This window comes from Mixophyes fleayi, chromosome 4 (genome assembly GCF_038048845.1).
Source record: "Mixophyes fleayi isolate aMixFle1 chromosome 4, aMixFle1.hap1, whole genome shotgun sequence".
In the NCBI taxonomy this organism is placed as follows: domain Eukaryota; kingdom Metazoa; phylum Chordata; class Amphibia; order Anura; family Limnodynastidae; genus Mixophyes; species Mixophyes fleayi.
The window spans coordinates 64,415,859-64,430,711 of NC_134405.1; the positions used below are offsets into that span (position 1 = coordinate 64,415,859).

Below are 14,853 nucleotides of genomic sequence, written 5' to 3' on the forward strand. Positions count from 1 at the left end.
TGCCGGAGACGGTGTGGATCCGCTTTCATCCATCGCAACCTCGTCTCAGTGTGTGGGCCGGTTATAATGTTAGGAACCCCTCCAGCCGGCACAACACAACCCGGAATCTACTCTGCCAATCAGTTGTTCACTGGAGCTCCTGATGGTGGGGACAGACTGGGCCGCAGACTGACAGAGGGTCGCCAAGTGCGTACCGGCTGGGGAGAACCCAGGCAAGCGGAGTGAGGTCCACGCAGAGGTCAAGGGCCGGCAGCAGACAACAGTATTGGTAAACAAGCTGAGGTCAGGGTTCACAGGCGGATAGCAGAAACAGTAAACAGGCCAGAGATCAGGGTCACAGGAAACACAAGCGGTCACAGGAACACAAGTCCAATTCAAAGCCAAGGGTCATACACGGGAAATCAGTAGCAGTATCAGAATACAGGAACAGGAACAAGCAGGTCAGCAGACTGGAGCACAGAAGCAATAACCGGCAGTGAGTTTGCAGAACTCACTGCCTTAAATATACAAGAGGACCAATCAGAGCCTAGCTCTGCAAGCGGACCCAGGGGCTGACTAATTAATAAATCAGGGCCAGATAGCCACCAAGCGATTATATATTTCTGCGCACGCGCCCGGCTGTCCCCTGTTGCCGGGACACGGCGCTACACTTCGGGGCGTCCGACCGTTGCCTCGGCAACGGTCGGGAGTTGGGAGGAAGTGACGTCCCAGTCGTCATGGTGACGGCCGGGACACCAGGGCGCACGGGAAGTGAGCCGCGGTGGCTGTGAGTACCGCCGCGGCTCGTGACAATAGTTAGGTACCTTTGACGTAAAGTGCAGATTACAAACACTTTGTGCAATACTGATGAAACAGCAGCAAAGTGGAAGGTAATACATATGCACGTCTATTTAGACATCCATGCTTACATTACTTCTGCAAGCAATATTGTTCTTTGTTAATAAAACTGTTGTCTTTATAATGTTCAAAATTTTTTAAAATAATCCTCTACATTTCTTTGGATGTTGATAGATGATAGTAGGATCAGGTGGAGTTACAGCAGAGGTGTCACTAATTCTGGTCAATTCTTTTACAGTAGACAAGACCAGATGTCAAAATGTTGTGCTGAGTTATCTGCATCATCAATGGGTGTCTAAGATTTTACCAAAGTGCACAAAAGTATATAGCACATGTATGTAAATTGTCCTTGGGCCCTCCCACCCTCCCTTATGTTGGATCTTAAAAAGGCCATGCACACATTAACAAACCAAGCACTTTAGCGAGAAGGAGTGCCACGTTTGAGGCTGATGTGCTTGATTTGTTTGGGCCTCCACAAAACAAGCTAACAATGGCCTTAAGGCACCTAAGGTAACAGTGCTGTTAATGAACTCTACTGTGGCAAAATGTTGTTGTCATCATCCTCAGCCTCATCAGTTTGTACATCATCCTCACACATTATTAATTCATCGCTGGAATCCACCATTACAGAAGTCTCACTATTTTGATGTAATTGGCGGGAAAGGCCTTCCTTGTGGAAAGTGAAGTTCATTTTTATGAACATCATCTTTTCCACATTTTGAGGAAGTAGCCTCCTACGCTGATCGCTGACAAGGTTCACGGCTGTGCTGAAAACTCTTTCCGAGTACACACTAGAGGGTGGGCAGCTTAGAGAGTGCAAAGCGAGTTGGTACATGGGTCAACAAATTCCCTTTTTTTCCTCCCAGTATGTAAAAGAACTGTCTGATGTGTCTATTTCTAAGGTGTCATTAAAATAATCCTCCACCATCCTTTGGATGTTGATAGTAGGATCAGGTGGAGTTACAGCACATTGAAGAAGAACATTGCCACCCCTACTATTTGTATTTCAGCAATGACAATTAGCAATGGAGCTATGGAGCTCTCCTCCTTGTGTTTTACCTATATAACACAGTACAATGTGACTGCAAATTTAGAAGACAAAACCTGCCAGCCCTATTATTTCTATTTCAGCAATGACAATTAGCGATGGTGCAATGGAGCTCTTCTCTTTGTGTTTTACCTATATAACACAGTACAATGTGACTGCAGATTTAGAAGACCAAGCCTGCCAGCCCTATTATTTCTATTTCAGCAATGACAATTAGCAATGAAGCTGTCCTCTTTGTGTTTTACCTATATAACACAGTACAATGTGACTGCAGTTTTAAAAGATAAAGGCTGCCAGACCTATTATTTCTATTTCAGCAATGACAATTAGCAATGGAGCTCTCCTGAATGTCACTGGAAACTTTGAAGAACACTGCTACCCCTCCTCTTTCTTTTCTACCGATGACCCGGCCCAACTGCAATAGAGACTGCCAAGAACTATGCTGCCCCTTCTGTGTCCCTTTGTGAAATGGTGCTGGATCACTGTGGAGGGCGGTACTTATAGAATCCAAAACTCACGAGATACGATGATGTAACAATTACATTTTGCCTTGTTTTCAATTCCGAGGGCACGCGAGCGTACCAAGCCGGCTCGGTACTCGCATCTGCTAAGTTCTGGTGTGTTCGGTTCTTGGGGAACCGAACCTGAGCATCTCTAGTAAGAAGTCATGGTATGACTCTTAAAGAATCAGAATGGATAATGCTCAATCAGTATATTCAAGCTCCACAGGATAGGAAGCTCATCTGCTTTCAGAATTAAATAAGAGAAGTTTGACATGCAATTCTGTATTTTCAGTCTTTCCTACTACACAAACTTCTAAAGATCTTTTTCGACAACGGAACAGTAGTCGCTTTCATAAACAAGCAAGGAGGCACCAAGAGCAAGTCAATGCTGTCAGAAGTGACAGCAGTTATGTTATGGGAAAACAATCTGAAGTCCCTTTCTGCATTACATGTTGCAGAGAATGAGAATACCATAGCAGATTACCTCAACGGGTGTTGGATCCACCCAGTATAATGGGTCTTACTCAAAAAAGTCTTTCACCTGCTAGTTTAGAAATGCAGTCTTTTCGACATGGATCTCATGAAAACAGTCCAGAATGCCAACGTAGTCCAGATTTAGTCCCGCCAAGGGGATAATAGGGCACTCATAGCATATGCTCTGTCAATACCATGTGACTTCAAACTAGTATATGTGTTCCCTCCTTTCCCCTCATTGCCTGCATTCTGAGGAAAATCAAGAAAGAGTAAGTGGAGGTAGAACAATAATTCCATTCTCGCCTTGTTGACAATGATATGCAGTGTCTTGAAAAATGATTCAGGAGCAACCTTGACCTCCGCCATGCAGTTCAGATCTTCTATAACAGGTACCAGTTCTTCACTGGAATCCAGACTCCATCTTTTTGATGGCATGGATAGTGGGTGGTTATCATTGAGACCCAAAGTTGTGTTCCATGAAGTTATTGATATACTGATTCAAGGAAGACATTTAAAGAAAAGATAGAGAATCCGACATCTGCCTATTTGCATTTTGGCCCTGCCAAACATTACTAATAAAAATCCATATTATTTTGACAGTTAAAAAACTTGAGCTCAGATTATACATACATAATTAGATTATAACACTTAACAGTAGGAGCTACAACATTAGCTGTGCTTAGTACCTCTGCAGTTAACACGTGTACAATCAACTGAGCATAATGCTCTCAAAAATGCCATTTTGGTTTTCATACACATTAATAGTAATCTTTCAGCTCAAGATAAATTCCATTTTCTGAAACAAGCCTTTGTAGTTTCCTCTTTCCAAATCAGCCAAGAAGTTATACAATCATTAAGAAGGAAGATCACTTATATAATCTGGATCGTGTTAGATCTATAGCTACCAACTTTTCAAGAATAAATCATTTCAGGAAGACAGAGGCACTTTTCATTCTTAATGGAGGTATACGCAAAGGATGTGCTCCATCCACACCTGCTTTGGCATGAGGGATTTCAGATGTTATTTCACAGGTATTAAGTGTTTGAATTTCTAAAGGCACTTTCTACAAGGAAGCTATCAACTTCAATGGATGATATCTGCAAAGTGGCTGGATGGTCACCTCGTCACACCTTCATCAGACAGCTTCTAGATGTCAAATCTTCTGCTGAAGCACATTCTGAGAGGAAAATCCTCCAAGAAGATGTTCAATTAAAGTCTAATAATGCACATTTGTGCATCCTGTCGTACATCCCATTGAAGGGCTGCTATGAAGTTTGCAAAAGCATTGAGCACATTATACTTACCTTTAACTTACATGGCGGTCCTATATTGTGCTCTAGAATTATGTTTTCGTAGGACAACTTGGGAAGTTTCTCAAGGACATAAGAGTGGAGGAGTCACTTTAAATTACCACCAGGTGTGTTTTATTTTTCCTGTCTCTACTTAGCTGATTCTTTGCAGCATGGCTTACCCACTACCTCCCCAGTAGAGAGGTATTCACCAGTTATCCCCACAAGGGAATATGGACTTAACTGCTCTCTAGCCACAGGTTGCGGTCCTCTAAGGGGTATTAGAGCTGGGTAAGATTGAACCATGGAGTGGAGCAGGACTGCTGGACGATAAATGCAGAGGTTCTGGTGAACGGCAGTGAACCAAAGTGTTGAGGTCTTTAGAAAGCGAATAGGTGAGAACAGGACTGATTACAAGGCACAAAGTTCCTGCAACAATACAGCAGGTCTTGATCGTGGAACAGGTACCACAGGATACTGATGTGCAGATGGGAGCCAGAGAGAACAGTGTCCTAACAGGTAAGGAGACATGAAGATCTGGCAACTTAGTAGATAAGCAGGGGCTTTAAATAGACAGAGCTGACAAGCAATTAGCCAATCAAGAGAATACAGGAAGTTTAGAAAAGTGCGCATACTCAGTTCAGACCAGCAAGTGAATGCAGGGAGTGAGAACCAAGGGAAGATGAACAGCTGCAGAATACACATATCCAAAGAAAGTCACAAAACCCCAAACAAGTTATTTCCCTACTGCAAGATACACAAAAGACTTCCTCAACAAGGGCTTATTGTATCAGATATATAATGTATTTCCTCTAGCACAGTTAAAACAAACAAATTTCTTCCCCTGGTCTCAGAAATAAATATATCTCCTTTACCAACATACACACAATATCAAAAATAAGTACATTTGCAATTATATAAATAAGCGCCCTGCGCTATTTCCTTTAAATAAATTTATAGCATAAGTTATTTAAAAGTGATCCAGTCACACACAGTATGTCAGACTCTTAACAGCACTCGCACAGATCCTCAGAACTAACTGACCTCTGCAGCTCACACCTTGGTGTAGTGCGCTTCTCTCCCGGTACTGTCTGCAATTCACACAACCCCAAATACACAACCCAAAGATTGCAAACCCACTTTCACCAGGTGAGATCATGCACTAATTTATGGACTTACTGTGGAAGTTAACCCTCCACTGATTATGAGATGTGCTGTACTGCCAGCTGGGAGCCTTCCAGACAGGTTCAGCCCACCGGCCATCCAGATACTATAACCAGGGGCTTAGCATCGGCCTGAATGGATAAATGTCTGTGCCATTGGTCTCTGGATGGCCCACAACGTCCTCTCTCTCTGGCCCCGAATGACGAACTGCCACTGGTGCCACCCAGAACGGCTATATATAAGCAGACGGCAATTCAAACGGCCAGAGTTGAGCCAATCTAGGCAAATCAGTTCTGATTTGCTGTTGCCAGCACCGGATCCTGCAAGGAAAAAGAAGATGGAATGTTGCTGGATTCCGTGACAGGTGAGTCATTGCTTCGCCCTCATCTTTGGCTCCGGGGGACATCTTCTTACGCAAGTCTATTAAAAATAGCCCTTTTGTTATGTTCTTTGACAGTTGTCTTTGGTATGTTTCCTTTTTATGTTCCTGTTATATTTCTCTTACTGCTCCTTACCTTCTGATTACAATTACATTATTTCACAAATTTGTGGGGTTTCAGACAGAAATAATTATATTTATCATGTGATCTAAATAGACATGCAGATGTGAGTATGTTATTAACCACTAGTTTTACATTTGCCAATATGGATGATTCAGCATGTCGTATTGAGAAATTGACCAAAGCAGGCCAAATTTACTGTTTGGTTCATCTGATAAATTTGCTAATTTCATTATTCGGATTTGGATTATAAATTATGCACTTTTTGGGACAGTTGGACTTCAGCTGTATCAGTTTGCCTGGTAATTTGTACACATACTATTTATGGTAGGCAGTTATGGCTTGTAGTACCATCATGTATTGTTACTAACATAAGTATAACATAACTAACAGAAACATTTTCATTTGTATTTTAATTGGAAAATCATTTGTTTTTTAGTTATGTTTTTTTTTTAAACTATTTAATTTATCCTTTTTTTCTAATTCGCTATGATTTATGTTTTTTTTTATTTTTTTTATTTGCAGAGACTCGTGTTCATTACCATGTCACATAAATTCGAAGCCTGGTAAGTATGTTTATTTTACACTTTTTAAAATTAGTGTTAATACATTCATAGAGTTTATTCTTTGACTCCTGATTCTAGCATTGTTTTGAAGTCGTTGAACTGCCTTGGTTAACAATTAATGTAGTGAATTAGCAAAGCAATGTATTTTAAGCAGCAAGTGATACTTCAATTGTGAAGATACTTTATTTTTTTTCTGCTGTTGCTGATAACGGTATGGAGTTTTTCATATTTATTTGCTTTCTTCATCTCTGTTTTATTTTATTCTGTCATTGGTCAGTTTTTTCACCCTTACTGTCTGTGTGGAATCTGTGGTGTCTCAGGCCACAATTGTTGAGTATTTATCAGCTGTGAATGAAGAGAGTTTGGTCAACTCAGCTGCTCCTCTAATAATTTATTTTACCTTGTGCCGGTCAGTTTATTGCCAATATAAAAGTGAGGAGAATATAGCTGGTACACTTCCTACATGAGACATGACTCATGGAAGAGATTGAAAGATTTGTAGTAAAAGAAAAATAAGTCTTGTGTCACTGTCAGCACTGTAAGTATGTACATATAAGATCAGACTCCAGTTACTTGTAATCCTTAATAGTATAGCAAGTCTCAAAAGCAAGTCTCTTCAGATACAGCAAATGCACTCAATACATATATCAATATAAAGGAAATGCAGACCTTCTCTGAGGTTTGCATTTGATCAAGAAATGCAACAGTCTTGTTATATACACTATGATATCAATCTATTAAATAGCTGGTCTTTTAGAGATTAAGAAACACCACATAAATGTTCAAACACAGTTCCTGGATGACTCTTGGAGAAGCTTCAACCAAGGCCCAGCATGCAGACCAAAGTAGCACTCCAATTTTCCAACAAAACAGCAGTAGCAGTAGTAATATCTATAATTAAATCTCTCTCTCTTTCGTTGGTGGGATGCAAATTAAATTTGTTTCAATACAACTGAATCAAGAAAAAATGAAAAGTTCTGTTTTTGACATGTTGAACTTTAGGTAGCATTGGGAGATCCATGTGAAGATAGCAGAACGACAGGTTACATGAGATAGCAAAGATGGGTAGAGGTCAGGGGAAGAGATATAGATTTGGGTGTTGTCAGCGTAGAAGTGGTACCGGAAGCTGAATTAGTGAATTAGTTCCCCAAGAGAAGAGATGTACATTAAAAAAAAGTAAAGGGCCAAGAACAGAGACTTGTGGGACCCCAACAGATGGGATTATTTAATAGGTAGGAAGTGAACCAGAAAAGAATGTGTCACAAAAGCCAATGGAGTGAAGGGTGTATCATAGAAGGGTGATAAACAGTGTCAAAAACATCAGAAATGTCCAGGAGTATGAAGAAATGACCCTAAGACTTTGCAATAAGTAGATCATTGATCACTTTTGTCGGAGCAGTTTTCGTGGCATGTTGGGGACAGAAGCCTGATTGCACAGAGCCGAGAATGGAGTTAGAGGGCAGAAGTTAGGCATTTGTTCACTAATCGCTCAAGAGTTTTGGCGGTAATGGGGAGGAGAGAAATAGGGCGGTAATTGGAAAGAGTGGCTGGATTGAGAGATGGTTTCTGTAGAATTGGTGAGCAGAGCACATGTTTAAAGGAGGGTGACAATGTGCCAGTGGAGGGAGACAGGTTGAAGAGGGGAGGTGAAGGTGGCATGCAGCGAGGGAGAGGGAGTGGAGAATTTGGGAGGGAATAGGGTCAAGGAGACAGGTTGTAGGGCACACTGAACAACTTAACAAGTGCGTACAGGGGATTGTTGTTCCCTAACCAATTGGGATTTTGGATGACACATTTTGTACTATTTTAACAAACAGCTAGCAATGTGGAAGAACATTTTTCCGTGGATCGATATTCAATATTTGGAAATAATTAAGAATTGAACTTGATTACACAGAATTTCCCTAAGCTTTGAGGTAGCTGGCCACATACTAAATAAAAGCATTGTAGTGGTTAATATATAATACATGTCCTGACCCTGACAGACGTGTTCTGTGTCCTCTCAGCTGGAGCCCAACTTGGATCTCCTTCTGGGCCCATATTCTCTCCCAGAGATGTCTGCTGTGCTGTCTCGCCCTGCTTTCACCCATGGGCTCTCAGTGCTCCTCCGCTGATCGACCCAATTGTTCCTTGGTTCGAATCCCGGCTACTGCCTCCACTGCAGGCTGCAGCTTGGGCTTACCTCCCAGCTCGTCTCTCTCCACCTGGTCCTGCAGTCCCCTTGCGCTCCATGTCCGGTGTTCCTTCTTATGCCTTACTGCTGCTCCGGTCCCTAGATGCCACGGTCGCCTCCTTCTCCAGTTTGTGGCTTGGGCCCTTCTTCCCATCCAGCCTTTTCGGACCTGCAGTCTCCTGTTTTGGTATGCTGCTAGTCTGCAGCCTCTTGCTGCTGACTACCTCTTCTTCTGGGTTGCTGCCCCCGTCCAGACACCCCTGCCTCTCCATCCCCCACTGGACCTTTGCAGTTCTAGGCCCCACTCGTGGCTACCCTTGGGTCTTTTACCTTTTGTCCCTGCCACTGTCATTTGGTCCCTTTTTCTCCCTGAATTCAAGACTCCTGGGGCTAGATTTACTAAGCTGCGGGTTTGAAAAAGTGGGGATGTTGCCTATGGCAACCAATCAGATTCTAGCTGTCATTTTCTAGAAGGTACTAAATAAATGAAAGCGCGAATCTGATTGGTTGCTATAGGCAACATCCCCACTTTTTTCAAACCCGCAGCTTAGTAAATCTAGCCCCTGGTCTCACCTGTACATGTTCACCTGTTTTTGTTCTCTCCCCTTCTACCCTGTATTTGTGGTCTCTCCTGCTCTCCCCTGGACTCTGATTCCCCATCTCACTGGTCTCCTGGCCTCACCTGCTCCCACTGTGGACCACCTGATTCATCTGAATTCTCCTGTTGCCCACGGGACTTTGATACACCATTACCCTGGTCTCCTGGTCTCACCTGCTCCCACTGGGAATCACCTGGATTCATCTGGACTCTCCTGAACTCCTGCTCATCGCCCGTTACTAGTACCCATGTACACCAGATACTGTGGACTCACCATTACATCATCATCATCATCATCATTTATTTATATAGCGCCACTTATTTCGCAGCGAACTCATTCACATCAGTCCCTGCTCCATTGGAGCTTACAGTCTAAATTCCCTAATAAAGGCACACACTCACACACAAACACAGACACAGACAGACAGAGAGGGAGACAGACAGAGAGGGAGAGACTAGGGTCAATTTTGATAGCAGCCAATTAACCTACCAGTATGTTTTTGGAGTGTGGAAGGAAACCGGAGCACCCGATGGAAACCCACACAAACACAGAGAGAACATACAAACTCCACACAGATAAGGCCATTGTCAGGAATCGAACTCATGACCCCAGTGCTGTGAGGCAGAAGTGCTAACCACTCCTCCTTCCCCCTAACTGTACATTTCAGGTAATTCCCACTGAGCCTTCCCTCTCTTTTTCCTCCTTTGAACTCCACTCAATCCATCTCTTCTCCTCCATTCATCTCCGTGTCTCTGTTATTTACCGCCCCCCTGGCCCCACCTCCCTCTTTCTTTGCAGCATGGCTTTCCCACTACCTCTCCTCTAACCTCCCCTCCATCATATTACGTGATTTTAACATCCCTATTGACAACTCTACCGACCCTGCCTCCATCAAACTTCTTGCTTTCTCCTCCTCCTTTGGCCTCATTCAGTGGACCTCATCCCCCACCCACTTCCTCGGTCACTCCCTTGACCTTGTCTTCTTTCATCATTGTGCTCTCTCTGACTTCTCTATCTCTCCATTCCCACTCTCTGACCACCCTCTTCTCTCCTTCAATCTGTCGTCCTCCCCTACATCTCCCCTGCCTAAATCTACCATCACTAGGCGCAATGTTGATGCTCTTGAACCTACTTCTTTCTCCTCCTCTCTCGAAACTCTCCTCTCCCCGCTTCCCACCCTGGCCTGCCCGGACCAGGCGACTACTCTTACAACCTCTCCCTCACAACCACCCTGGATGCTCTTGCCCCTGCCTCTTCTGTCTGCCGACACTGCTTACTACCCCAACCTTGGCACTCCATTTTCACCCGGTTTCTTCAGAAGTGCACTCACCAATGGAGGAAATCTTGCTCCCTGGCCGATTTTCTTCAGTTCAAAATTATCCTCTCCTCCTACAGTTCTGCCCTTTCCCTTGCTAAACAATCCTTCTTTAAGACCCTTATCTCCTCCCAGTCCTCCAATCCCTGCCACCTCTTTGCCGCTTTTAATTCTCCCCTCCCATCATGCTCTGCCTCTTTGCTACTGACTTTGCCTCCTTTTTCTCCTCCAAAATTGAGGATATCAGACTTGACATCTCCTCATCGCCTCACCATCCTGCCAATATTGTCCCACCTTCCTCTAACAGCCAACTCTGGAACTCCTTCCACCCTACTTCGGGTGAAGAAGTCCACTCCCTCATTCTCTCCTCTCCCCCATCTACCTGCCAAGTTGATCCCATTCCTTCTCTCCTTCTTCGCTCCCTCTAGCCCACTCCCTGCTCCTATCTTGCACATCTCTTCAATCTGTCAATCTCCACTGGCATCGTCCCCTTTCCTTTAGACATGCCCTTATATTCCCCATTCTTAAGAAACCTAATTTTGACCCCACCTCTCTCGCTAACTACTGCCCCAATTCACTTCTCCCCTATGCCTCTAAACTACTCAAACAGGTTGTCTGCAACTGCCTCACCAAGCACCATTCAGACAACTTTCTCCTTGACCCTCTCCAATCTGGCTTCCGCCCACTCCACTCCACTGAAACTGCCCTGGCCCAAGTTAATAATGACCTTCTCTTGGCTAAATCCAGGGGCCACTTCTCCATGCTCATCATCCTGGACCTCTCTGTGGCCTTTGACACTGTGGACCACCCCCTCCAGTTGTAGGTCCTTCTTTCCCTCTGCCTTTCTGGCTCTGTCCTCACATGGTTCACCTCTTATCTCATCAACCACTCTTTCTCAGTCTCCACTCCTTATTCTTCCTCCCCCCCCTCTACTTTCCCTGTTGGAGTCCCTCAGGACTCTGATCTTGGCCCTCTACTCTTTTCAGTGTATACCACCTCCCTGGGTCATCTCATCTCCTCCTTGGGTCTCCAGTATCACCTTATTGCTGATGACATTCAACTCTACATCTCTTCTCTTGACCTTCCCCCCCTTCCTCTCTTGTGTATCTGACTGTCTTTTTGCCATCTCCTCCTGGATGTCCTCACGCTTTCTTAAAATTAACATTGCTAAAACAATAATAATACCATCATCTCTTCTGTTCCCCAACTCCGCTGTCTGGGTGTCACCCTCAACACCTCTGTCTCCTTTGCCCCTCACATTCAATCTCTTGCCCAATCCTGTTGCTTCCAACTACGTAACATCGCCCAAATCTGACCCTTCCTATGTCAAGATGCCACCAAAACCATTATCCACGCAATCATTTTCCATCTTGATTACTGTAACCTTCTCACCAGCTTCCCCTGTTCCCATCTCGTCCCCCTTCGTTCTATACTCAATGTGGCTGCGAGACTTATCTTCCTTTCATGCCACTTCTCCTCTCCCTCTCCACTCTGCCTTGCCTTACACTGGCTCTCTTTCCTCTACAGAATCCTTTTCAAACTCCTTACACTCACCTACAAGGCCCTCTCCCTCTCCACTGCCCCATACATCTCCAACCTCCTCTCCATTCACACTCCCGCCCATTCCCTGCGATCGGCCAGTGACCATTGCCTCTCCTCCACTCTGATCACCTCATCCCATGCCAGAATTCAAAATTTCTCCCGGGCTGCCCCCCTTCACTGGAAGGATCCCCCGCACTCTAACCGTCTGTCCCCTAATCTGTGCACCTTTAATTGTCCACTTAAAACTCATCTTTTTTTCAAAGCCTACCAGCCATCCACTGAAACCATCTCTCCATGCTCAATCTCCTCACCTCCCTCTTCCCTTTTTGTGCTCCTCTTATGCCTGTTACCTTCTATTGACTCCCTCCTGTGCCTGTAGTCTGTTTACCCTACCTTTAGTATGTAAGCTCCTATGAACAGGGTCCTCTTCCCTCCTGTCTTTATACCTTTTCTCCTCCTCCAACTATACTGTACTTGCTATGCTTGAAGTCCTTGGAGTCTTGGTTTATTCGTTCACTGTTCTGTGTTACCCTGTATGGTCAAGATGGTTGGAGAGTTGGAAGGCTAAGTTGAAAAAACTAGAGATGGAGCGACAAGGTGAAGTAAGTATCCATCACAGTGGGTTGGAGATGAGGTCCACTGGGAGAAACCAAAGGAGGAAGTAAGTGACAACATTTTAGTGAGAAAAGAGACAGTGGAATTATTAATGGGAATATTAAAATCTCCTTTGCGAGTAGGCAAATCAAAAGATAGGAAATAAGTAGAGATGCTCAGGCTCGGTTCCCCGAGAACTGAACACACACGAACTTAGCAGATCCAAGTACCGAGCCGAGCCGGCTCGCCCCGGTACTTTCACAAAAAAATAGGGATTTTAGAAAAAAATCGGGATCCAAAACCAAAACATGAAATTAATCCAGATCCAAAACCAGAACATCTCTAGAAATAAATGAGCCAGGTCACAAAGTTGTCAAGGAACTTGTAAACTGGACCTGGCCTGGACCTGGGGGGCAATAAGTGACAGCAATACAAAGATGGAGAGGATAAAATAGATGGATAGTGTGGACTTCAAAAGAAGAGAATAAAAGGGAGGGTGCAAACGGTATTATTTGGAAGGCAAAAGAGTTGGCGTTGATGTGCTCAGACTAGCGAGGAGGGAAGTGTAGTTGTAAAATGTAAGCAAATATTTTATAACATTAACAAATAGTTGGGGCAGCACAGTTGCTTAGTGGTTAGCACTTCTGCCTCATAGCACTAGGCTCATGAGTTCAATTCCCGACCATGGGCCTGATTCATTAAGAATCTTAACTTCAGAAACTTCTTGTTTCAGTCTCCTGGACAAATCCATGTTACAATACAAGGGGTGAAAGTTAGTATTCTGTTTTGCACATAAGTTAAATACTTTTTTTTTTTTGTGTAGCACACAAATAATTGATAGCTTATTTGTACACTGAAAGTTGATATTTGTGTGCTACATGAAAAAACAGTCAGTATTTAACTTATGTGCAAAACAGAATTCTAATTTGCACCCCTTGCATTGTAACATGGTTTTGTTCAGGAGACTGAAATAAGAAGTTTCTTAAGTTAAGATCGTTAATGAATCAGGCCCCATGTCCTTATCTGTGTGGAGTTTGTGCGCCTGATTCATTAGTGATCTCATCTGACGTTTTTTGCTTATCTTAAGCAAATCCCTCTGTGCATGCTCAGAAAATTGAGATAAGAAGCAAAATCCACTGCGTGAGTGAAGAATTTCTTAAGTTAAGATGAAAATCCATTAACTTCACTCTTATGTCCCCGTTTCTTCTTAAAAATAAGCATCGTAACTTTTGCACAAGATAAGATCACTAATGAATCAGGCCCTGTATGTTCTTCCTGTGTTTCCATGGGTTTCCTCGGGGTGCTCCAGTTTCCTCCCACACTCCAAAAACATACTAGTAGATTAATTAGCTGCAATCAAATTGACCCTAGTCTGTCTGTGTGTGCGCTAGGGAATATAGCCTGTAAGCTCTAATGGACTGATGTGAGTGAGTTCACTGTACAGCGCTGCGGAAGTAGTGGCGCTATGTTTATAGTTGCTGATGATGATAGATTTTAGAGTAAATAGAAATTTATTTATCACATTTTTAGGTACAGCAAAAAGTACAATTCTGTTTCACTACAGCTTGCAACCCATGCTCCCAAAGAGTGAGGGAGGCAGCTCTCTGGTTACAGGCCAATAAATAGACACTAACAAGTTAGGGTGTGTCTTACAAAATTATGTCATATACCATGAGGTCACACCTAGGCACTTGCAAGGAGATCATTTGTTTCACTGCTCTACATTTTTTCCCATGTGCAACAACCATTTTGATGGTTAAATATTACATATTATTTTTATAGGCTATTCTGAAATAAACAATATATTGCAAATCAGGTTACACACTGTGAACTGTATTTACCATTATAAATTTAACTTTAATATAGTGAAGGGGAAATAATAATAGGGGAGTGTGGCCGGGTACATCTTGAAATGTGCTACGGCGCTGGAATGGTTAAAACCTGGCGCCAGAGGGATTAAACCCCACACTAGGGGATGTAAAAATGTATTAAAGGAAATGTTTATTAAATTAAATGTATATATTTAATGTATGAACATAGGGTGCTGGTTAGTAACTGTCAAGCAGCACATTAAAGGTTAAGCACTGGGTGTTGTGAGTGTACATGCATTTATTTTCATATTGATCATGTATTGATTTATTATGAGATTTTGGAGTAAATGTGTTTCTGCAACTATCTGAATAAAGGATCTCATGCTAATTTGGTCTTTTGATGTGTGAGTGTCCAACACATCCTTTAGACTGAAGGC

General features: G+C 43.3%; 1 protein-coding gene across 5 annotated transcripts in view; it reads left to right on the forward strand.

The window, feature by feature from the left end:
• The window catches only part of SEMA4C (semaphorin 4C), a 465,016-nt gene that overhangs the window by 73,686 nt on the left and 376,477 nt on the right, over positions 1-14,853 (forward strand). For all 5 annotated transcript variants that reach the window (XM_075207325.1, XM_075207330.1, XM_075207327.1 and 2 more), the window contains one exon: positions 6,342-6,382. The gene's annotated coding sequence lies outside the window, so the exon portion shown is untranslated. The remainder of the gene's footprint in view (positions 1-6,341; positions 6,383-14,853) is intronic.